At 40.1% G+C, this 25,946-nt stretch overlaps 1 long non-coding RNA gene across 1 annotated transcript in view; it reads left to right on the forward strand.

Moving 5' to 3' along the window:
- LOC306661239 overlaps positions 1-25,214 on the forward strand; it is a 72,111-nt gene extending 46,897 nt beyond the window's left edge. The window contains exon 4 of the long non-coding RNA XR_013763837.1: positions 24,125-25,214. This is a non-coding gene — a long non-coding RNA (uncharacterized lncRNA). The remainder of the gene's footprint in view (positions 1-24,124) is intronic.
- The last annotated feature ends 732 nt before the right edge of the window (positions 25,215-25,946 follow it).

The following is a 25,946-nucleotide window of genomic DNA, read 5'->3' on the forward strand; positions in this document are numbered from 1 at the left end:
AATGGTTTTCCATGAAAAAATCACTTAGATCAACTTTCAACTCAGATTATTGTATGAATGCTTTTTTCGAGACATCTATTTTGTTATGCAGCAGAGGTGCTTCATCCATGCTTCAACAGATGAATGGGTAAAGAAAATGTGGTATATATAAATACAATGGAATATTACTCAGCCTTAAAGAAGAATGAAATGGCATTTGCAGGTAAATGGATGGAGCTAGAGAATATCATCCTAAGAAAAATAAGCCAATCCTAAAGAACCAAAGCCCAAACATTTTCTCAGATTTGTGGATGCTAATTCACAATAAGTGGGAGTGGTTAGGGAAGAGTAGAGTTACTTTAGATTAGGTAGAGGGGAGTGAAGGGAGGGGAGAGGGTATGGGGGTAGAAAGGATACTAGAATGAATCAGACATTATTACCCTATGTACATATGTAGGATTCTACATCATATATAACCAGAAGAATGAGAAATTATACTCCATCTATGTATGATGTATCAAAGTGCATTCTACGGGCTGGGGATATAGCTCAGTTGGTAAAGTGCTTGCCTTGTAAGCACAAGGCCCTGGGTTCAAATCCCCAGAACAAAAAAAAAAAAAAAAAAAAAAAAGTGCATTCTACTGTCAATAATAACTAATTAGAACAATTAAAAATTAAAAAAAAACTTAAAAAAGAAAAGAATGTCCTGTTGAAGCAATGTAATTTAATTTTATTAAATATTGATGGTACTTGTTTATTATTAAATTTATATATGGTCAATTGATTTTTTAACAAGGGTGCCAGCATATTCAATGGAGGAAAATAGTCTTTTCAGCAAATGGTGCTGGAACCACTGGGTATCCAAATGCAAAAGAATGAAGTTGGATCCTTATCTTACAACATGAACAAAAGTCCATTCAAAGTGGACTCAAGGCCTAAATGTAAAGATTAAAACTATAAGACTATCAGAAGAAAATATAGGGGTGAATTTTCATGACCTTAAGTTTGGCAATGAATTCTTAAATATAACACCAAAACATGAGCCACAAAAGAAAAAAAATAGACAAATTGGACTTCCTTAAAATTAAAATATTTTGTGTTTCAATTGATATTTTAAAAGTAAAATATCTACAGAATGGAATAAAGTATTTTCAAATCATACATGTGATGAGATATATATCTTAAAAATATAAAGAACACTTACTACTCAATAATAAAAAGTAAATAACTCAGTTAAAAATGGGCAAAGGAACTGAAAAGATATTTCTTCAAAGATGATATAGATGATATAGAAATGACCAATAACACACGCAAAGATGTACCACATCATTAATCACCAGGAAAATGCAAACCAAAACCACAATGAGATGCCACTTCACACCCACCCAGGATGGCTAGAGTCAAAGAGTGCAACATGACAGGTGTTGGTGGGTGCATGGAGAAACCAAAACCCTCATATCTCCCAGCAGGGATGGAAAGAGGTGCAGCGACTTTGGAGAATGGTCTGGAGCCTCCACAAATGTTTAAACATAGAGTTTCTTTATGACCCAGCATTCCACTCTTAGGTATTCTACCCAAGAGAAGTTAAGATATAGATCTATACAAAAAGTTGTATATGACTGTTTATAGCAGCAGTATTCATAATAGCCCAAAGTTGGAAACACCCTAATGTCCATGAACAGATGAGTGGACAAAAAATTGTACATAAATACAGTGGAATGTTATTCAGCAATAAAGTGAAATCAAGTTCTGATACATGCCACAATGTGGATGAACTTTGAAAACATATCATAAATTATATGAATCTGTGAGAATTGTCCATAAAAGGCAAATCTATAAAGACAAATCTGAAAGTAGTTTAGGAGTTGTTTAGGGCTAGGGGAGCTGGGAAGATAAGGAGGTGATAGCTAAAGAGCATGGGGTTTCTTTTTATCTTGAAGAAAATGTTCTAAATTTGACTGTGGTGATGACTAAATGTATCTGAGAATATACTAAAATCCACTGCATTGTACCCTTTAAGTGGGTAAATTATATGGTTTGTGAATTATATTTCAATAATGCCATTATTTTTAAAAAGATGTAGGGTTCTGACCGAGCTCTCTGAAGGCTTGATAGGGACGGGAGGATCCACTGCTGTCAGGAGGCCATAGTTCATCCTGTGACTTTCTACCCTGGGCTGTTAACTTCCTCACAAGATGGCAGCTGTCTTCCCAAAGGGAGTGACCCAAGAGAGAATGAGGTCAAGGCCAAAATGTTTTTTATGATCTACTATTAGAGGCCACATGCCATCATTTCTGCATTATTCTAGGCTGCACAGGCCAGCCCTACTCAATGTAGAAGGGCATGGATACCAGGAGCAGAGATTGTTCATTTTATTACTGGCCTGGATTAATTTACCAAAGCTAACTATCTGTAAAACTGAGGTATGGTTTTGAATCTATGAATCTCCATTGGCACATAGAATGTTGCCTTCAACTTTCTGAGTCTGATCCTTTTAGTTGACAGAAAAAAACATAAATATGATGGGAAAGCTGGTAGGCCTAGGATTTACTAGGAGTGAGATGGAAAGGACCCTTTTAGCTTAGTCCTGCAGCCTTGCTGGTCAATTAAGCACCTCCTTTATCTCCTTACAGCTTTATTACATGGGCCATAAAGAGGCAACAAGGTATGTCACAAAATTAACAAAGGGGAAAAGAAACTCAGGATATGAACCAAAAAGAGACACCGAGTTTCCCCTAGTGACTGTCTAGGAAAAGGCACTTTGTACCCCTATTGTGTGGAGTCTGGCTCAGCTTCAGGCCAGCCCCCGGGGTGCGGTTTCAGACCGGATGGAGAGGAGGGTGTGGTAGAACTGCGGCCAGATGTCTGAGAGCCACAGCTCCTTGCCCTTGCAGCTACCTCTCCCTCTCATGTTTATGGTTTCAGAGACGCAGCCACTACAGCCCAGGACAGCCATCATCGATTTCAGGATGTCTCCTGGGGTTCACTGGTTGGGATTCTCTCAGCGGCAGAATATAGAATTTAGGTTCAACTCAATTATGAGTTTCACAAGGGCAGAATCTGGTTATTTGGGTAGTTTTCTTAATTGGCCTGAATGTTTCCTTCCACCTTTCCGAGTCTAATCCTTTCAATATCTCTAGAGATCTCTCAGGAAGAGTCCTTGTATCTTGCTCACTTAACCCGAACTTATTTCCTCAGCTGTCTAAGGAATCCGTGCTCTCACCTATCCAGGCATTCTCTTTCGTAATTTTGTAAGTATTAATGAACATGCATTAGATGTTTCCAGAATGTTCAGGGACCACGTTTCATCATCAATGGGCCACTGTGATGTAGGTGGTGCTCTCATCCTTCGAAGGCTAAAGAAATGGAGACATGAAAGGTAGAACAATCTGTCTGATAGCTTAGAACTGGTGCCAAGCCTGGGTTCCCTGGGTTTCCTCCTGACTGCTTTTGTTGTGTTTGGCCGCAGACATTGAAAGTTTCCCTAAACCTACAGCATCTCTGCTCTTTCTTGAGGAAGACAGTGACCTCCTACAAGCAATTCACATAGAAATAGGTGACATTTATTCAGGAGGTGAAGGATAGTCTCCCTAAATACTCTTTTCTGTTTGGGGCATTCCCAGCAGCTTTGATCTAGTCTTTTAGAAGTTCATGAAAAGACAGAGCACATCTTGGGAATAGCCAGAGACTACTGCAGAATGAGCTTACAGTAACTCAAAATTAAAGTCAGCTCTGGAAAGCCCCAGATGAATTCTGGAGTCCTCTCCACATGCTAAGGCTCTTGCAGGGGGCTTGTTCAGAAGGTACCTGTTGAGGTTAGGGCCTCAACCTGGTGTGAATTCCTGCCTTATGATGGGGCAAACTGGGCCTTCCTCTGTGAGCATGTGGAGGGCGGAGCTTTTGCCTTGACTACTGTGATCTTGGGACCCTCCTGTGCACCTAGAACAAGCCACCACAGTTATTCACATCCTTTTTCAGTTTAATTAAATTGTCTCATTTCCCCCCACTCGGGGAAATGTATTCTACAGATGAAACACTTTAATTAAATTCCTTCCTCCCTTTCTTCCCCTTCATTCTTTCCCTATTTCCCTCCCAGTTCTTTATTTCTCCTCCTCCCCTCACCTCTTTCTGTACCTCCATAGCATGTATGTAAATGTTACTGTTCTCAGAGAGACTTCCAGTCTCTTTCAAGCCCCACATAGAGAAGTACAGAATATAATCAAATAAAGATTCTCTGTAACTTTTCCCACAATGCTTATCAAATATAAGTGATCATTAATTCATTACACCCCAAATCTTAGTGACTGTTCTATTTAACTTTTTTTGCCTCTTCATCTGAAAGCTATTTCCATAGCCCTCCATTCCCATGAACAACACAGCCTCCAGTTTCTTGTGGGTGGCCTGATGTTCAAGAATTACTTTCAGGATCCCTAATGATTCCATAGACTGGGTCACTTTGGTAAAGTGTGAGGGCTCAATAATTTGCTCCCTGCGCTCCTCTGACCACCTCTTAACTTTTTTCCTTTCAGTTCAGTTCTACTATTTGAGTTCTACTTTCTGAAAATATAGTTTCTTACAGTAATGAGTAGCATTTACCTACTGTCCAGAGATTTCAAAATTAGTTAGATCATATTATATGCTGACAATTCTGTTCTCAACTAACTGAGGGATTTTAAGGATATTAGAAAGGTGGAATTTGGCAATTAGCCCCCAGAAAATGATACACAGAGGATCCCTTGACCAAGCTGCAAAGTTTTCTTTGAGCAATTTACCCACAACTCTTGACTACTGGCTGCAATAGCGTTAGCCCAACAATTTCTGCTTCCATCCGCTTTGAAAGGAGACGGCATGGAAGTGATGTAAAATCAATTCTCCAACTCTCTTAGGAGAAACAGGCCTTTATGGCAAGTGGTAGAGAAAGCAAACCAGTGCAGTGTAAACATGCTCTTGGTGTGATACTCATGAGCAGGGAGTGTTTGAGTTTAAACTTGGCAATCAGGTTAAAAGTGATCATATGTTTACATATCATAAAATGTATGGTGCTGATGAATAGAAGGGAGGAAACCTATAGAGAAAAAAGATGACTATCAACCAAGTGGTTTCCAGGGGCTTAAAGGATCACCTAAGAAGGATATATATATTTAAAAGAAGCCAAAGAGAACTGTCTGTTCCATAAGAAAAGACTATGGTGCCAATAACATAAGTGAAAATGTTTTCAATACCGAGAAAGTAGGGAAGGGTAGAATATTAAGCTAACTTGGCAGGGCCAAGAGATATTTTCAGATGATCTCAGAGGTGGAAAGTTAGCCAGGCTACCAGTGAAAAGGGTGGAAAAAATGGAAATAATTTACTGAGAAAACTAGTAAAGCCCAAGCAGGAAATGAAATGCAACCAGCAAAGAACATAAAGGGAAACGACAGTGGGTGTGCACTGGTAATTCCAGTGGCTTGAGAGGCTGAGGCAGGAGGATCACAAGTTTGAGGTCAGCCTGAACAATTTAACAAAACCCTGTCTCAAAAATATAAAAAAAAGAAAGAAGCAGAAAAATAAAGCAATGTGCTATTTAAATACTTAAGACATAAATGAGGTATAGAACAAATCGTTACTCTTTATAAGTAAAAAAAGAAAGTTAAAATGTTTTGGCTACTTGAAGGCCAAAAAATTAAAGTGACTTTAAATTATGAAAATAATTTCTTACACTTAACCCTTTCTTTCATACATAACCATTTTGTATGGATTTTTAAAAGCATTTTCTTCTAAACCTGAGTTATATGTGACTCTTGGCTCATACCAACTGAGATGTCCAGTAAGTGTAAGATATAGACTGGATTAAGAATTAGTAGAATTTCTCATTAATGATTTTTATATTGATTAAATGTTGAAATTATATTTTGGACAGTTGTATTAAATGTAATACATTATTAAAATTAGTTTCATCTATCTTTTAAAGATTTTTAAAATGTGACTCCTGGAAAATTTCAAATTATAGAAGTGATAACATTAAATTTCTACTAGACAGTGTTGTCCTACTCTTTATTTTTATATGTAATAGTCAGCAAGTCATTGTTAATTTAATTGAATAGGGAATCAAATTTCAGAATTAAGAAGATTGTGATTTTTATCTTGAAAATGTCATAAAATTATGAGCACAATTTTATTTATTATGAGCATAATCTTCTCACAAGTCTTTCGAATAAAATTTAAATAATACTTGAAACTTGACACCAATTCCTAGAAGAAAATGTCAATAAGCAGTGATTTGGGGTGGAGTGGGAGGAAAATTTTTCTACAGAGAATGAAAGCTTAACACTGCATCTTTTACTTCACATTTGATTTTTTTGTAACACACATAAAAGGAAACATTTTTGCAAAAATGTTTGAAGAGTTCCTCAGTTTCCTCAATCTCTTCTTCTAATACTTGAGTAGTTAGACCCTTCTGTTTGCATGACTTATCCGGTCATCAACTTTGTTGGCTCTCTCTCCAGTTTTTTACTGATTTTACTCTCCAGATTCTCATCAGCTAGTGACTTTGAATATGATTTATACAGTTTCCAAAGTCCCTTTCCTTACTTCATGAAATCTTGCAACTCCAGAGTCTTACTTAAGTAATGATGATGTGGTAAGGAGGGCCCTTGGATGTATTTCCATAGTGTACAACCCTGTAAAACAGGGCTACAACCTACTCTGCTATTTAACACTCCATCGCAGGTGTTTTTCAATAGCTGGAAGAATTCTCTAGAAACATCATCTTGAGTGAATGACTATGCAACCATCTCTCTTATGGATAAATCCTAATCTATAGTTTATGGAATCATTCCCTTATGATTGGATGTATATGTAACATCTCTGAACACAAATCTTATTACATTTCTGTTTTTATTTTATTGTTTTTATTTTTTATTAGAGTTACAAGGTAAAAAGTGATGGACATTTTAATCAAACTGCCAAATAGTTTTCCTATATATTAGTAGCAATTTATGCTCTTGCAGTAGCAAATGACTTCATGGAATTATATCTTTGCCAATATTGACTATTACCAAGAAAAATAATTTTGATAATCTTATGTGCAAAAATGATATCTATTTAAGTTGAGTATATTTGACAATGGGTTTAATAGTTTACTATTAATATTTTAATTTCTGTAATTTAATTTTTTCATTTATCAATGGTGAATTTTTTGTACTTTATTTGTAAGAGGCTTTATTTGATTAACCCTTTGTTTAGCATGTTTGTTAAAACAGTCTTTTACTTCTCTTTTGAATTGTTAAATATTTCAAACATATGTACATGAATAGAGAATAGTTATAAGAATTCACCACCATTTCTTTGGTTTTTGTACTGAGGATTGAACAGAGGTTCAATACCTGTTTAGTTTTTTGTTTATTTAGGGAACACTGATATCTTTTCAATATTCAGTCTTTCATCCACAAATGTTTTATTTCTCCATTTATTGAGATATTTTCTTACTTCATTATTGTAATTTTTATCAATGAAGATTTTTACATAATATTTATGAGATTTCCAGACATTAACAGTTTTTGTTGATTTTGTGAATGCAATTTTTGTTACTGTTTTCTAATTATTTATTACTTATTTGTAGGCATTGATTGATTTTTGACATTTCATTCAAATATCATACAATTTACCCATTTAAAGTGTATAAAACAGTAGTTACTAGTTTAGAATATTCAGAAATATGTGCAACAGGCTTCACAGTACCTTTTATTTTTATTTATGTATTTACTTTGGTGCTGATGATTGAAGCCAGAGCCCTGCCCAGGCAAAGCGTGCATTCTACCACTGAGCTACATCCCAACCCCACACGTGAACTTCAGAATAAGTTCATTATCTCAAGAAAACCCCCAATATCCTTTAGCTCTCCCTCACCCCCTTGTCCCTCCCTGCCTGCTCTAGTCCTAAACAATCACTAATCTAATTTCTGTCTCTATATTTCTTTATTCTGGACTTTCACATGAATGGAATCATATGCTGTGTAGTTTCCTGTGACTGACTTCTTTCATTGAGTATAATTTTTGAAGGTTTTTTCATGTTGTAGAATGTTATCAGTACAGTCTTTGTTAAGACTGAATAGTATTCCATTTGTGAATATACTGTTTATTTTTTATATTGCTTTTGCCTCTAATAACAATACTGACTGATCTTATTGATATTAATTTTCAATGTAGATTTTTCCATAGATAATCCTATCCTCTGTCAGTAGGGGCAGGTTTATAAATTTCCTTTTCATTTTGTACATTTATTTCTCTAATCCTTATTCCATTGATTATGATTTCTAGTACTGAATGGCAATGCTAAAACAAATATCCTCATCTTATTCCTTACTTTCATATAATTGCTTTTAAGGTCTTATGATTAAATATGATGTCACTTCTAATGCTCTATTTTGGTGAATATGCTTTTTGGATTAATAACATTCTATTTTATTCTTTTAAAAATTATTAGGTTTTTATTTTTTACAGACTGCATTTTGATTCATCGTACACAAATGGGGTACATCATTTCATTTCTATGGTTGTACATGATGTACATTCATACCATTCGTGTAATCATACATATACATAGGGTAAGATGTCTGTCTCATTCCATCATTTTTCATACTACCCTCCCTCTCATTTTCCTCTACATAATCTAAAGTTCCTCCATTCTTCTCTCACTCCTCCTCCCCACTACCTCCACTATATATCATCATCCACTTATCAGGGAAAACATTCGGCCTTTGGTTTTTTTGGGATTGGCTTATTCTTGATAAAATGTTCTCAAGATAAAATTAAATTTTGACTATTTTGCATTTATTGAGATGATCAGATTTTTTTCCCTTTTACAAGATTTTTCTGATGCTGAATTTCTCTTGATTAAATGGTTCTTTAACATTATCCAACATCCGTTCATCATCTTAAATCATTCACCATTATTGTTTGGATACACATCCAAACATAGTGCCTAGATATCAGGCATTATGCTAAGTGTAGAAATATGAAGATACATATTTAGCACATAGTCCCTTTCTTTTATAGGTCTACCATTTCCTTAGAAGAGTAAAGAGAGGTGAAAGGGGCAGGTGATAACGAGTATCAGTGTTCACTGTGTGTCAGGTACTCGTAGATACTTCACAAATGTATTTTGACTTAATTCTCCAACCACTCTGTAAGTGCAATGATTTTATCCATTTTATAGATTAGATAGTGGAACTCTCTAGAATTAAATGATTCAAGTCAAGTCACCCTAGCTCTACAGTCAGGCTCCTGCAGTATGTAAATGGCATGTATCATGGTTGTTGAGAGCATGGACAGCCATTTTAAGTTAGGGTGGTCAGGAGCTTTATGATTCTAGAAAACAGAGCTCTAAATGATCCTCTCAATGATGAGCAGGTGTGACATCCAGAGGGTCAGTTGACACCAGTTGAAGCAGAAGAGGAGTGGGGTGGAGGGCAGAGGAGGTCAGGAAGCACAGGATGATCCAGGGACCAAAGGGCAGATTAGTTGGTTGTGACATGGAATTGCATAAGATGGTGTTGGAAAGTGAATCTAGGGAGATGGGTTGGTGGATCATCCCATGAAAACTCTTGTGCTGATGTGCAGTAGAGATTGGAGTAAGGAAAGCCAGAATTGCCGGCAGGAAGCCATTGCTTCAGTCAATATGGGCACCAGCAAGAACTCTTCATGTCTCCTCACTGATCTTAGGGTGGAGTCCACACTCAGTCAGGCTTGATGCCATCTGTCCCTTCTCCTTCTCCAGCTCATCTTGTCCCTCTTCCTCTCAACTCTAGCCTCATTGGCCTCTCCCATTTTTTTTTTTTTCCTTTTTTTACTTCCTATGTTCCTCCTGACCAATTAGTCTTTGAATAAATTTTGCCCAGAGGTGACTTCTTGCTCCTCTGAGGGTTCTTCCATTTGTCTAGTCAACTTTCTAGTCACACTTCCCATCTCATCCTAATGGTGTTCTCTCTTTTAAAAAAAATTTTTTTAAAAATTTGTTCTTGTTAGTTATACATGACAGTAGAATGTATTTTGACAAATTATACATACATAGGGTATAACTTATTCTGCTTAGGATCATACATGGTCCTACATGGTCCATACATGATGCAGAGTTATCCTGGTCATGTATTTTAATACAAGGCTAGGAAAGTTATGTCCAATTAATCCTACTGTCTTTCCTGTTCCCCTCAGCCCTCCCTTCCTTTCCTTTCCCTGTGTCTAATCCAGTGGATTTCTATTTTTCCAAACTCCATCCTCCTTGTTTTGGGTTAGCATCCACAAATCAGACACAATATTTGGCCTTTCTTCAGTACTCATTCCAATTTGTAGTTATGTATTCATTGGTGTTTTCTTGAGCAATGCTTGTCTCTTCTGTAGATTCTGCTATAAATTCTGCTGGAGCAGGGGCAGTCTGTGTCTGTTTTTGTTTACCTTGTTTGTAGCACAAAGTTGGCACAGAGTAGGTATTCACATATATTCATTAAATGAGTGAATAAAAGGGTGATTTATCTGAACCAGGAAAGGGGACATTAGTGGGAATAAAATAAGCAAAGAGGAAAGGAGAATGCATAAGAATTTAGAAAGAAGAACTGACTTGGAGATTGACTAAACATGGGGGTGAGTGAGGCAGAGGAATTAGGAATGGTTCTCAAACTTAATCCTTAAATGATTTATCAAGAGAGAAGTTGTGCTGTTCACACAAATAGAGAATCCATAAGGATGAGGAATTTAATTTTAGGTATATCAACTCAGTATGAAGACCTAGAAGAGGACAATATTCTATAGGAATTTGCTGGTCAGAGTAGTCATATAGAAAGAGATTTTGGATGGGTTTTCAAAATGAAGTAACTGAAGTAACAGAAGGAACTGATGGTATCTATAATCAATTTGAGAAAGTAGATGTAATTAACAAGGGAAAAAGAATTAATGGAATAGCGAGAACTTGGGAACTGAATCTTGACGTATCTTATTAAGAAGGCAGTACAAAGATGGGGAATGGACAACAAGGACATGGGAGCAGACAGAGAGGTGGGGACATGAGGGTTATGCACTGCCACAGGAGAGGTGGATCCCACTGAATAGAACTTCAATATCATGGGGGAAGAATGAGGATCAAGAATTGGGTAATGACCCTTATACAATTCCTTGGTGACCTGTGGTGGGAGCAAAGTTTCTATAGAACACATGATGGGTCAAAATAGTGATTTCAGGAAAAGAAGCTACTGCTGGTATAGACCACCAATTGAAGAAGCATGGCAATGGAAAGAAAATAAAAAGAAGATAGTAAGTGGAGTAAATAGTGGAAGGAACATCAGGCAACATTTCTTAAATTATCAGAAGTTTGAACATGCTCAAAAGTAGAGAAATATCTGCAATGAGGAGAAACCAAATGTGCTGTTGGGTGAGGTCAGGGGAGTGGGCAGCGTGGGCAGCACTTATTGGGTGGGGAGGGTTCCGGAGGCAGAGGAAATAGGGGTGTGCCTAGCTTGAGTAAAAGAGGCTGCTTACTCTCCAGCTTCAGGGAGCCAAGTCTTTTGAGATGGAGAAGGAAGGTGGGGGTCAATGTTAGCTAGGAGGTTATCATTTCTTAACAAGACTGCTGATGGTGTTTGAGTGGGAGAGGAAAATAGAGTGCTGGAAGGAAGTAGAGTAAGACAGCATAGGCATCCATGTTCCCAGCATTCCCCACTTGCACAAGCTCAGACTGGGAACAGGAATGAGTTGTTGTCCTGGAGCCATCTGCCTGTTTGCCAGGCCAGTAGTGACATGGCCTCTTAAAATGCTCCAGAAGCTGCGAGAACCAAGAAAAAGAAGAGGAAGAAAAACAAAAACCAAACAAAAAACAAGACAAAAAAACCAACTTCTGACGCAGATGCAGAGTAACAGCACTCTGGGACTGTGTGTGCGGCTGGCTCCAGTCATGACCTCCTCAGCTGTGCCCCTCTGAGGGTTGTGGAAGAGGTGCTTCCCTGTATACCCAGGTGGAGGAGACATGGGTCCAACCTCCAGCCCCGCCTCTGGCCCCGCCCAGCTGCTGGCACCTTTCCCGCGGGCGGTGAACTCTGCTGCATGGTTGAGCCTGGGGCACTTGAGGCTGGTAATGAAAACCCCATTATTTGCCCCCATAGCAATCTCAAAAGGGTTTTCCCAAAATGTGATCTCATTTCATTCTCACAACACCACAGCGTTGTCGTCCCCCATTTAAAGCCGCCAGTTAATAAATGTCTTGCTGCCGGGACGCACTTAGGTCTTTGATTTGAAAGTCAGGTTCTTTTCAGTCATCTCACGTTGTCTACACCTGTCTGGTCTGCTTTGGTGGTGAGGAGGTATCTATACCTGATTGATCCACTTTGGTGATGAGAAGATGGGCTCTGGGATTTGGGAGATGAGAACCGAACAATGCCTGGATGGCAAGAAGCTTGTATTTGCCATCAGCCTGAGCTTGCCAAGGGGAGCCACCTCCTTCTGCGGACAGGAAACAATCCTGTTTCTGACAGAAGGAACTGATAAAAATCTTCTCATGGAAATAAAAGCAGGGCTGGCAACTTACACATGTTTGGTACTGGTGGTCGGGTTGGGATATGCATGGGAAGAATGTCTGAAACTGCTTGCCTTTTTTTTTTTTTCAGTACCGGGCTTAAACACAGAGCATTGTATATGCTAGTCAAGCTCTCTGCCACTGGGCTATATCCCCAACCCTGTTCTCACCAATCTTACGCTAACATAGCTAGTACAAAAGGAATACCGCCTACTTCTTCTGCCCTCACTTTGGATGTTGCAGGGTCACTCCCAGGTGAAGGGCACTGACCAGATGCCTGACCCTGGGCAAATCTCTCTGACCTTGGGATTCCTTTCCTGGAAAATGACTAGATGATTTCTGAGTTGGGACTGAAACATCTCTGAGTCTGTGATTCTTAGGAAATGGGAGTCATTAGAGCAGGAAGAGACAAGTTTCTTCCCAGGAATGTCTTGTTCAAGAACATTGCTGCTTTCCCATTTGGGTAGTGATGTCATCAATGGGTCAATGAAAGAGCATCAATTTCTTCCGGATAGATATATCTTGTGCTATTTGCAAAACTAGCTAACTAACGTGATTAACTGACTAATCATCTAGACAATTAACCAACTATTTGACTAACCAAACTAATCAACTATACAACTAATCATCTGATTAACTTACACCTGAACAGCCACCGGAGGAAGGTGCCATGGCCAATACCCTCTAAAGTGGAAAACAGTGAAAGCAGCTAAGGCAGGGAGTGGCGATCCTGGACCCCAACTATGAATGGCAGTAACTTACATGGCCCACTGAAATGATCTGACAGGCAGGCCATCGTCCCTTGGAATGAACCATTTCCAAGTATGAATTTTCTTCCAGCTTGCACGGCTGGACAGCAGCTCTGGGATGTCCCCTGACACCAACCTGCAACTGCTTAGTGCTCCTCAGCCTGCCTGGCACAGCGATGTCAGTTTCGTGTGGCCATGCCAAGTGTGGAGAGAGGCCCCATGTGCACTTTCAGTCACATGTCCTGGTGACTCAGACCCTTTCTGGTTCCTGCTTATCCGAGTATGGGAACTGGGGAGGCAAGGTGAGAAATGACTTTGCAGTGATTCTCTGGGAGGGTCTGGGGTTGGGTGATAGTTTTTTGTTCTATGGGTTGCCCTAAACTTCTTCTTCTTTTTTTTTTTTTTTTATGTGAGCATAATACAGTTATCAGCCACAGAATTGCCATTTTCAGATGACGTTTCCAGAGCTCCTGTATTCCTGTCTGAAGTAAGTCAAAACCATCCAAGGAAAGGAAAATCTACATTTTACCACTTCCTTTAATGAAATAGTTTGGCATTGAACCTCCTCATCACAAGAAATATTTTTTGTGCTGTCTAACCTGAATCCATCCACCCTGCCACGTTTCAGTGATTCCTGTCTGGTAGACACAGTGGAAAACTCATTTCGTGGTTGTAGGAAGGTCTAAGTAACCTGGAGAGAAGATGCTAATTCTGACTTTATTCCTCTTCTCTGCCAATCTACAGCCTTCAGTTCTTTCAAACTGGATTTTGAAATTATTTCCTGTAGGAATTCTTCACTGTTAAACTTCTTTTCCCAGGAGAGATAAGAACACCTAGCTCAGAATTTTTCTTATGCACTTGTTCTTGTGAACCAGCTGTTTTAAAAGTCCTTTGAGTGCATTTCAGGGAGAAGTGCTCTGTACTTCTGGGTGGGATGAATTCTTTTTAATGCAACTAAGGTGTCGTGAAAAAAGCTGTGGGCTTGGAGTGAGAAGTCTGGATGGGTCACTCACTACCTTGAAGCATGTTCCTCAACCTCTGAGAGGCTCAGTTACTCCTTTGGAAAACAGAGAAAAATGGGACTTGAACTTCTGGACAAGTTCAAGACAAAAAAGGAATGTGTAAAAAAAAAAATGTCCCACGGGGAGTGACCTTTTTAAAAAATTTTTTGGTACTGGGGCTAGAACCCAGGGGTGCTTTACTCCTGACCTCCATCACCTGCCCCACCCTTATAAAATCTTGAGACAGGGTCTTGTAAAGTAGCCAAGGCTGGTCTTGAACTTGTGATCCTCCTCTGCAGCTCTCAAATTGCTGGATTACAGGTACGCACTGCCACCTCAGCTAGTGGTTGTCACTTAACAGGGGACCCATAGACACTAGTTCACTTACTGAAAGAGTAGAGTCTATATAAACTTTTATTTCTGTGTCTTTTTTTTTTGTGTGTGTGGGGGTGTGAAGTGCCAGTACACTATCTCAGTGTAAGCTTAACAACTTCTGTGAATTGACCAGCAGTTTGGTAGGTGAGGACAAGGAAGTTGGAAAGGCCTTAGGGACATTTTGTAGTCTGCATGAAGTCTTGAGTAGTCCACAATTGAGTGTCCCATTCCCCAGACAGTACGGTGTGTCCGTGTCTGACCTGATGAACCAGGCAAATTAGGATCCATGGACTAAGAATCTAGGGGAAATAGAAAAATGAAGGATTTGATCCTAAATTATGTCTGGTGCAGTCACATGCAAGAAAAAAGGTACTGGTGATGTTTCTTTAAAAAAAAAAAAAAAATCTGCCTCTTGTGATTGTACCTGCTCTTAGAGTTCACCTTTGCACTGCTTTTTCTGTATTACTGTGTCACTTAAGTCCCCATTTCCGGACCTTATCTGTGGGAGGCAGGGTTTCTTTGTCCAGTTGCTCCGTTTGATTACCTAGGAGGGTCAGATGTTATTGCTGCTAAAATAATTTCTTTTCCTCAGAAAACCCAGGATCTTGCTTCCACTTGTTTCCTTAGCCCTCCTTGCCCTCCTGGGTTGGAGGTTCATGAGATGGCTGCAGCCTGGCTCCAATGCGTGCTGGTGACATTCGGACAAGGGATCCAGTCTGGCTCTGCGATGAAGCAGACAGGGATTGTTTAGGGGTTGAGGAACATGCTCCTCAGACAGCTCTGTGGAAGGAAATAATGCTGGGTGGGAAATGGACTCACGAATCTGGCGTAAACTGAGTCTAGAGATGACTGAGGGCTAGAGAGGGGTATGTTTACAGAGTGCAAGGCTTTCTTTTTCCCCACCATGCCAGTTGAACTGAGAGGTGTGGGAGCAACACTGTGGAAGGTCACTTCCACTCCATAGCTCACTTATTGGGGCAAAACAAGTGAAGCAGCCAGGAAGAAGTTGTTCATTCAATTTTCTGTCTCCACTGTTGACCCAGGATAGGATACTAGGTTGTAAGTAAATGACTGCATGCGGTGACTTTTGTGGAATGGAAATTCAGAAGCCAATTAAACATATCCCTCAGTTTGTGGCACTCTGTCCTTAGCAGGCTGAGCGAGGTCATGTTCTGGTTTCGTTTTGGTTATTTGCCTCAGCCCTAATCTTCACTGCCATTACCCTTTGTCCCCCCCTCTGACCCCATCCATCCCTGATGCACCTGACACACTAATAATAGGACAAGGGCATCCCTGTGTGTGGATCCAGGTGAAACTGCTCTGGGCAGGGGATAGCAGGGCCACAGGGAATATGAATAAATGATTTCTCTGAATACTGCCTGATTGCTTCCCAGAAGGGCAGTACCAGTTTACTATCACTCCAGCAACACGTGCGTGAGTCTATTTCCATGAATCTTCTCCAGCATTTATTATTACCTGTTCTTCTAATCTTTGTATTCTGGGTATGTGTAAACCAATATATCATTGCTTCTACGTTTTTATTATTTTTTTCTGATTTCTAGGAAGGTTAGATCCATGGACTAAGAATCTAGGGGAAATAGAAAAATGAAGGATTTGGTCCTAAATTATGTCTGGTGCAGGCACATGCAAGAAAAAAGGTGCTTGGTGTTTATTCTCAAAATTGCGTGTTGCATATTTCAATCATTTTTTGGGGGGGTGGTTTCCAATCTTCTGTATTTTGATTTACAGGCATTTCTTATACATTAGACATATAATTATTTATGTATGTAGACAATACAATTTTTTTTCTAATATTGTTCTTATCCAGTTTTAGAATCAAAGTTATATTTACTGGACTCATAAAGTGATTGCTGTTTTAATTTCTATAATGATATTTACTTATGCAAGTTTTCAGTTTCTTCTTCTGCCACTATAAGCACTTTATAAATTCTCTATAATGTTCTAAGTACAAGACCTCCTCCTTATGTCATATAACAGTCCATAAGTCTTTTCAATTGAGTGCTTTTATGTTATTTAATTCTGAGAAATAGTATTTGTTTCTTTAAGTATATCCTCCTTTGTCAATTTGTTGTTTTTTTTTTTTTTTTTTCTAGGACTCCGATTGTATGGCTGGTGAGTCATCTACTTCTCTAACCCATTAACTAAACTTTAATTTTTTTAAAAAATTAAAATCTATATGACTTTATTTTAACTTTTAATTAACGCAAGTATCATAGTGTTGCCTTGTATTTATTTCTCTTTTTACTGGAGCTATACTATTAAAGGAGAAATTACATATGCCTGAGATATCATTAAATATAGTTTATTGAAGTTAAAATTCTAAGCTGAAGGTTTGTTTTTCAGCACTGAAAAAAATTATTCTATTACCCAGCATCCAGAGTTGATATTAAGGATTCCTGTTTCATTCCAAGGGCTCTGTACCTTTCCTCTGGAGATTTTTAGACTTGTCATTTTTATTTTGGTTTCTTGACATGCACATTTATTTCCTTTGCCATCTGAACTCTTTTGTCATGACATCAAAGGGATAAAAACTGGTATGAATTTCTAACAATTAAAAGAATGTGGGGAGCGTGTCCAGAGGCTACGTGGTGGTGTGGTATGTGGATCGCAGGGTGGAAGGAACATTGTGAAGAACGTACACAGTGGAGCTGCTGTCAAGGGCTTACTTTTCTTGCTGAAGCCTGGAGGGGTCCAGAACTCTAAATTTGAAGACTGTTTGTTTCAGGACTCAAATTTAGAGGACTCCAAAACTCTAGATTTGATAGAGAGAATGAGACAGGCCCTCATTCTTGGCTGAGATAGGCTCCCCACTTCTTCCCTGAGACCCTGGGGAGGGTTGCCCTTCTCTAAAGACACTGAAGAGCCTGCTCATCCTGCGGGAGATGAGGCCACATCCGGGCTCTTTCCCGCTTCCCGGTTGCGGAGCCCAGTAGTGAACAGGGACTGATTGGGTTTGTAGATGCCAATGACCAACGCGGATTGAACCCAGGGGCGGCTTAAACACTGAGCCACATCCCCAGCTCTTTTTTATGTTTTATTTTGAGACAGGCTCTCACTAAGTTGCTGAGGCTGGCTTTGAACTCTCGATTCTCCTGCCTCAGCCTGCTAGGATTATAGGCTTGCTCCACGGTGCTCAGCTCAGTAGGGGTTTGAGGAAGTTATGATAGGTGGAAAACTGGCTGCATGGGAAATCAAACTGTGTTTCAGGGTACATAGGAGCTTGAAAGTCTCACGTATCCTCAGAGACTTTTATGAAAATATCACTTCAACAAAAAGTGGGTGCTGATCTGTTATATATTATGTGAATATGATTAACAACAATGTGTCCTATACTTGAAAACTGCTAAGAGTAGATTTTAAGTGTTCTCACCATACACATAACAACGTATGCGTGGTAATGCATATGCTAATCATTTGATTTAGTCACTCCTCAGTGTGTGCATATTTTAAAACATCAAATTTCACATGATAAAAATATACAAATTTCATTTGTCAATTGAAACAAAAGAAATAAAAAGAGAGGATGCTATGGAAAATGTTAATTAAAAATTTGGAGAATAACAGAGAAAAAATAAAATAGAGATGGAGTAAAACCATGAACAAAAAGACAATATATGTATTAACCCAGGGGCTTAACATCTGACTGACTGGAGATCCACAGAGACTGAGGAGAAAAGATGTGGGAAGGACAAATAGAGAAATATTGCAGGAGAATCTCCCAGGGTTGGAGGATACAAAATTTAGGAAAGAAGTGTTCACCTAGTACTCAGTGATAATGAACAAAAGTTGACGAGTTGCAGTATTAGTCACTTCAGGACACTAATAATAAAAAGAGATCTTAAATGTTTTCAGAAGGAGAAAGAAATTGAGAAAAATAATGCTAACCTACAAGTAAAAGGGCACCAAAGATCTCTAGCAGCAACACAGGTTGCTAGAAGATAGTCTTAGTTGCTTTAACATAAAAGGAAAATGATTTTTCAACTAATTCTATACTCAGAAAAATATCTGTAAATGTTGAAACTGGAAGAAAGAACATTTTGAGACAGACCAGGTTTAATTCTACATGCGCTTTTTTGGTGGGGAGATACTGAGAATTGAACCCAGGGGTTCTTTACCATTGAGCTACAACCCCAGCCCTTTTTATTTTTTATTTTGAGACAGAATCTCACTAAGTTGCTTAGGGCCTTGACAAGTTGCTGAGGCTGGCTTTGAACTTGAGATCCTTCTGCCTCAGTCTCTTGAGTTACTGGGATTACAGGTGTGTGCCACTGTGCCCGGCCTTTGCTTTGCATTTTTGATCACCCGCAATTTAAAACTTAAATCATTTGCCCATATTACTTTGAAAATTTTTAAATCTGTGTATTTTTAAAAGGGTGAATAGGGCTTATTTGGAAGATAAGTCAATTTGGGATTATAGCAACATGCAAAGGAATGAGAGAGCTAATTTTTGGTTTGGTTGGGAAAGGCACAGTTTCATGGCTACACTGTGGGATGGTTGGTGGGCGCAGGTAGGAGTAACTGGAGGCGGCTCTGGAAAAGTAGGTGAGGGTAAGACTGAGGAAAGCATTGAACGCCACACTAAGGAGTGTAGATTCCCTTTGTTGGTGGTCGGGAGCTATGAAAACTTTTGAGCAGAAAAATGCCATCTGTGTTTCAGAAGGACCATCTTGATAGCAGGGCAATGTGTAGTAGGGTTTGAAGTATGGCGATGGCAGAAAGTAGGAGGGCCAGGTCAGAGACGGGTACCAGGGTCTTCCTGCAGAATCAGGGCCTTCACACAGCTTTTTGACCTGGGTAGAAAATGATGCTCCATGAGTTCACCTGGAATAGAACTCCTCCCACTCTTTAGCTGCCTACCTGGACAGTGGTCCTCTGACCAGGGCTCTTGTCAGCCACAGTGACACCTGCTTAGGGAGAACCTGATGGGACGCAGACTGGTGGTGGTAGGTGAGACACGCAGAACCATCTACAAGACCCCCACGGAGGCTACATCTCATTCCAACTTTTAGACCTTCCTGTAATTTGGCCACTTTTTATGACATGCCTTAGTTTTTAGCATAAGATTTTTACCAACCTCTCCCCAACCCCTCCACACCCTTTAATGCTTCCCTGGGTTTTTATAAGTAGTTTTTTAGTATTTTCCTCTTGTCTTGCCAACTCATCTAAGAAGTAGGATTTTCCCCTCCCCCTTTTATTACTAGTATTTTAAAAATAATAAAATGGAAAAAATGAATGCTTTTACACTTCTGGCCTCCTGCTTTCTAGGTTCACACCCACTGGCACCCTCCCTTTGAGACTTACAGCATTCACCCCACTGGGCGTCTGCTTGAGGGAGGAGGAACTTCAGCTCAGTCTCTCCTGTCATCACCATTTCCTCTCTGCCTTCTTCCCTGCTTCCATCCTCCCTTTCTCCTGCCCTCCCGTTGCCAGGCAACCTAGTTCAGGGGCAAGCAAAGCTGGCTGGTGGCGCCTGGCTGCCAAAGCTGCCTTGTTTCCCCTCTCTGGCAGCCTGACTGGGTGTTGGGCAACTTGCTGAAGGTCAAAGGCAGCCATCCACAGCCGTGGCATTCTCTCCACTAGGTGTAAACCTGACTCAGGAGGGGAAATACTTGAGGGCAGGGAACGGGGTGAAGTAGGGCAGTTAATTTTCCCTTCACACCCAAGAGGCTGTGTGGTTCCTGCCTTCCGGCAGGAGAGGGTAAAAGTGGAGCTGAATTGGTCTTTGTGCATTTCAGGAATGTGAATGTCATTTCCCGCCACGCCTCACCATTCCACTGGTCGTGCTGGAGAATTAGACTCTATGTAGAATGGCAAGTTTACTGGTTAGCAGAGGTTGGATTTTGGGAGTTGGTAACTAGTACTGAGTTACTCAGATATGAGTGGGAATAGTGGCACATGTGCCCCTGGGAGCTTGTCGGAAACTCAGACCCCTGCCCCATCCCAGACCATGGAACCAGAATCTTCATTTTGTTGTAATGACCAGATGTTTGTATGCACAGTGCTTTTGAGAACCACTGATCAAATACCCTGCTGTTCACTTGGTCAGAGTGAGAGTGTGTGGCCATCAGTGGGCTCCTGTGTTCCACAGACTTGTGTTTTCCCTATGCAGAGATGCATCATGGAGCTGTAGCCTTAGGGTCTTTTATGGATTTCTGTGGAAGGAAGTGCAAATGCAAAGACAGGCTCGGCCTAACACCAGCCCCTTCCCCTTTTCCCACTCTTCATCTTATGCAGGTATGAGGCAAGACATGTTCAGATATATTTTCTCACCTTATTTGCACACACTCCTGAAGGGTAATAAAGCAGGGATTATGAATCCTGGAAATGATCTATCTTGTTCAAGGTCATAGACCTAATAACTGGACTCACCCTTGTAATTATCAAACATCATCTCTTGCTTCCTTTTGTATGTGACCTAGGCTAGAACTTTCAGTCCTTTAAAACACAAAGCTCAAAAAAGTAATTTTTTAAAAAAATGCAATTAGAAACATATTGTTTGGTTTGGTTTGAGTCATAAATTCCACCATGTAGAACTGAAATGAAGGACTTTTTCCTGAGCCTCTGCAAATTATTTCAGTAGTTCAGAGGCCTTTTTGAACGACAGGGTACATGGATTGAGTTTCAAAGAAAAGAATGTCAAAAGAAATCTTCCAGATGAGAATGGTCTCCAGATGTGAGCATTGCTCTTCCAGATGTGTGGACAAATGGGGTGGGGAAGTGGGGGGAGTGAGATGCCTTACATGTCTGCAAAATGAAATGGAAAAACCTCTCTCAGCCACAGAGGAAAGTAGGACAACAGGAAGAGAAATGGAGTCCAAATTAAACTCTTCTTGTGGAGCTGGGCTAACAAGGAGGAAAAGAAGGAATGGTTCCCAAGCAGATTGATGACTTAACTGTGCAGTGTGTGTGCAGGCCACGCTTCAGACAGTGCTGCTAGAGAGCAAACTTGGAGGGTATCGTGCCTTTAGGAACTCGCTCTTCTTCTTAGACCTGAGTGGACCTGCTTGAGTCCTGGGAGGAACCATTCTAGAACTGCCCAGTCTGCAGAGCCAGCAGGACAGGCTTGGGGACTTACTCAGGGGAGAAGGGAACCCATTCCAGAATGCGGAAGGAGAAGGAGCCAAGAATGGCACAGTTCTTTCTTTCTTCAGCTTCTGAATCAGCAACGTGTTCTCTCAGGATCACTGGGTTTATTTCTCTATAATGGCTAGGACATCCCATGTTTCTCAAATGAGTAAATCCGAAACCACAGAAAATGGAGGTCTTGTGGCCAAGTCGACTTGGTGTGTCTCAAAATCTTCAAATCTCAACCACAGCCAAACTCCTGGCTGCATGGAGTTAAACCCTTTATTTCTTTCTGCCAGCACCTTCACCTCTAGGAAGATCTGCCGAATTACTGCTCCAGATGTCCATCTCCCCATCTCCCCACTTAGCAGACCTTCCTCTTCTTCCACTTAGAGGCATCCCCAAGTCCCAATTTCCATGACACCTGTAAGTGTGACTTTGAGTCCCTCTAACCCCATATTTTAAAGCAAAACAAATAACACCATCTGAGTGTGTCCAGCTGGTGGAAGGGTTTCACAATTTTATTTTCCTTTAGATCTTTCCCAGGATCTAAAGAATATATCCCAGCAAAACAAGTAAGTTGTTAATTACTTGAATTATTAAAGATGTGTACATGTAATAATACCTATATACTGACTACATACACATACACACAAACTGGCATAATCCTTGGTAAATATGCTAACAATAACATTTAATAATTGATAAACTGTAAAAGTCAATTAGCTCCATGGGGTCTGATTCTCCTCTGGGATCTCCAGTGCAATGCATTTCTCAAGTGCCATATCAGCCAGAAGGCAGGTTTTCCAGTTGGAAGGCATTGAGACCCCTAGAGGGGTAAGCCCAGCATCAGCCCCTGTGTGTAGATCAATGTTGCTACCAGGAAGTACAGCATCATTACCATCATCATTGTCACCATCATTATCAACGACTAAGAGTTCTTCATTTATTTTTTCATGGCACTAGGGATGGAATATTGGAACTTTCTATCATTGGGCTATATCCCCATCCTCTTAATTTTTGAGATAGAGTCTCGCTAAGTTGCCTAGGGCCTTGCTAACTTCCTCAGCCTGTCTCAATCTTGTGATCCTCCTGCCGCATCCTCCCAAATAGCTGACATTACAGGAATGAACCACTGTGCCCAACTCCTTTTATTCTTAGTCTAATTGGCATTGAATTTGGAAGATGTTATTTGTTTTAATTTTGATTCTATGTCTATCTTGATATTCCAGTTAGTATCCAATTCACAGTTTTATGGGATTGACTCTGTCCTGGTTTACTAGGTAAGTATATCTTTAAATTTTATTATACTTAAAACCACTTTGAACTGATTGAAAGCATGGGAAAATTAATCTGAATTGACCGAAAGCTTAAGTTTAGTATGTGGTCTAGAAAATGTATGCACTTTATCTTGGTTTTAAAGTATAAATCTGGTATATTTCATGCCTCTTAATTGGATTGATATCTGTGTTTGGCATGTATCATGGCAAAGGCATGTTATTTTGTTCTTGTATTCATCATTATTTTGAAAAGATTCCTAAAGCCTAATGCTACAATTAGCCCATCTTGCCTTTTAATGCTGCACTGTTGACTGTTAATCATTACATTTAGATCAAGCATCAGGATCATAAAGAGTCCCTGCCTTTATGATTCCCTCTTCCACCTCACTGTCCAGCCCGAGTCAGGAGAGGGTGTTTCGGTTCATGTTTCCCTGGTATGAGCAGGACTGTCCAGAGCGAAGGGACAGGTCCTCCTCCTCTGGCAACTCAGAACTCTGCCAGACATCATTCTTGCCCGAGAGGGGATCCCAACCACATGCTCTGTAACTCATTAATCCTCAACAGTGACTAACGCCCAAAAACCCAGCCCTTGCCTTTGGAGTCCAAGGGTGTAATTTCATTTGGAATGTTTCTGTTGACTTGTTCTCTGCCTTTCTTTTCACCTGTCTGTTATGCTTAGCTCTGCTCCCCTGCACGTGTTAATTCTAATCCTTTGGTGACCCAAACTAAAGAAAATGCCTCAGGAATAAACTCTGTACCTATTAGACTTTTCCCTGTGTGCTCTGACACCTTGTCCTCTAAAATTAATGTATAAGATCGAAACTACCATTTCTTGGGTGACTTCTATGTATCACATTTATTGCTACTAACAACCCAACCAGCTAGATGGTGTCATTTCCATTTTCTAGATGAAAGTTCAGAGAGACTGAATTCCTTGCCTGGCAGCTAGAAATCAGATTAAACCTGGTCTGACTCCAAAGCATCTGCTTCAAAGACTTGCAGCTCCCATTTAGGTTGCCCCAGTCAGACCCTCATGATGTCAGGACATTCTCAACTTCCCAAACTAGTCTGTTTAAACTCATTTTATTAATAAAAATAATGCCTGTGTGTCTCATAGGTGGTGTAATGAAGTGAAAGGAAGAAGAGAGTGGATAGACAGAAAGCTTGGAAATCACCAGGTCTACAACTAAGGGAACACTTTGGATTCCAAATGAGATTTTTCCCTCAGGATGACTTTTGACACAAGGGCGTGACCTTGCCACCACCCTTTTAATTTGGTGGAGGATTGAACCCAGTGACTGAACCTGACTGAGGAGATTCCTTCCTGGTTCATGACCCTGCTCTTGGAGATGAAGAATCTTTAGTCCCTTGAGAAACTGAAGAGATGGAGGTATCAGAGTGAGACAGCGGGGTCAAGAACTTGATCCTCATTTTATCAAACAATTCAAAGTGTAGACCTTTATTCTATAAGTTGTAACAAGATAGCATTTGGAAGAAAATAGTTTCCTCTCTGGTCATTTGGCTTGTGTGTACCCCCTGTTCCTGACCCTTTGAAAAACAACCTGTCTGGGCCACCAGAGGACAAGCCTGTATCTGTGTAGCATAAAAGCAAGCTCTTCTCCTCCTTCCAGAAAACATTTGACGCAGTACAAACAATAACAAGGGGCACCTGCAGTGACAATTTTTTCCCCCAGCAGTGACAATCAGTATCTTCTCTGTGTTGTTCTGGAACTCTGCAGACAATCTGAGGGGCTCAAGCAAGTCCTCTCACAGAAGCTGAAAGCTGAGTCACAAGTGTAACTCTGAAGTCCTGCCACAAGAAGTGGCATTGCTGGAGGATTCACAGGACACTTTCCATAGGGAAGCCAGGAGATTGTTGAATTCTGGGCTGCAAAGAAGGGTTTCAATTCTGAGATTCCAAGCAAGTTTTAATAAAAGTGACTTTTCATCCTTTACTGGTTACAAGCGAAGGAGTCGAAGCCATGCTCTCCTCAGAATCCTTCTCTGGCGTTGATTTGTTCTTGGGGATGAGGGTGGTATTGGGGGAGGGAGACCAAAGCCTCTTGGTCCTTAGTTGTGTGTAATGGTTGGTCAGGAGATATGAGCAAACATCTCATAATCTTTATCATCGTGTATTAATTGTTTTTCTGGTTGACTGTATAGAGACCATCATATTTACAAAAATAAAATGATGCCTCTGTGCAGAGTCTTTCATAATGAGATTTCTGGGCCAAGTCATCCTCCCCCTAATTTGCAGAGATGAGAATGAAAACCAAGTGAGGTCACTAGCTGAAGACTAAATCATTGGCAGAAAAGCTGAGAGCTCATCCTTCTTCAGCCTGGCCTATAGCCAAGGGATAGGCATGGTTCATGAGTCTGGTCTCACTCTCAGCCCTCAGTATGTGTCCTTTACTGTGTTGACTACAGCAAGTTTAGTCACTGAATTAGTTTCAATTCAAGGTCTACTAGTTGCCTTCATGATTAATGAGCATCCACTGAGCATCTATATACCAAGTGCTGCTCCTTACATCAAGGAGAGGATGCAGAGTTATGACATTTCAACACAACTAGTGCAGAAGAAAGGACAGTATAATCTGTAACTTTGTCTTAGTGGGGTCAACAAATAAGCATGAAACCACTAAAGAATGCAGTGGAGAATGTAATCAAAATGGCAAAGAAAGGAGGATGAAGGGAACACTAAAGAACACAAGTTCCATTCTCTTGGCTGTGTAACCAGGCTGAGTTCTTTTTTTAAAAATTTTATTTGTACTTTTTAGATATACATGACTGTATACTGTATTTCGACAGATCACACATAAATGGAATATAACTTCCTATTCTTGTGGTTGTACATGATGTGGAATTACACTGGTGGTGTGTTCATATATGAACATAGGAATGTTATGTCCCATTCATTCTACTGTCTTATTCCCACCTGC

This window comes from Sciurus vulgaris (assembly GCF_902686455.1).
Source record: "Sciurus vulgaris genome assembly, chromosome: 5".
NCBI lineage: Eukaryota > Metazoa > Chordata > Mammalia > Rodentia > Sciuridae > Sciurus > Sciurus vulgaris.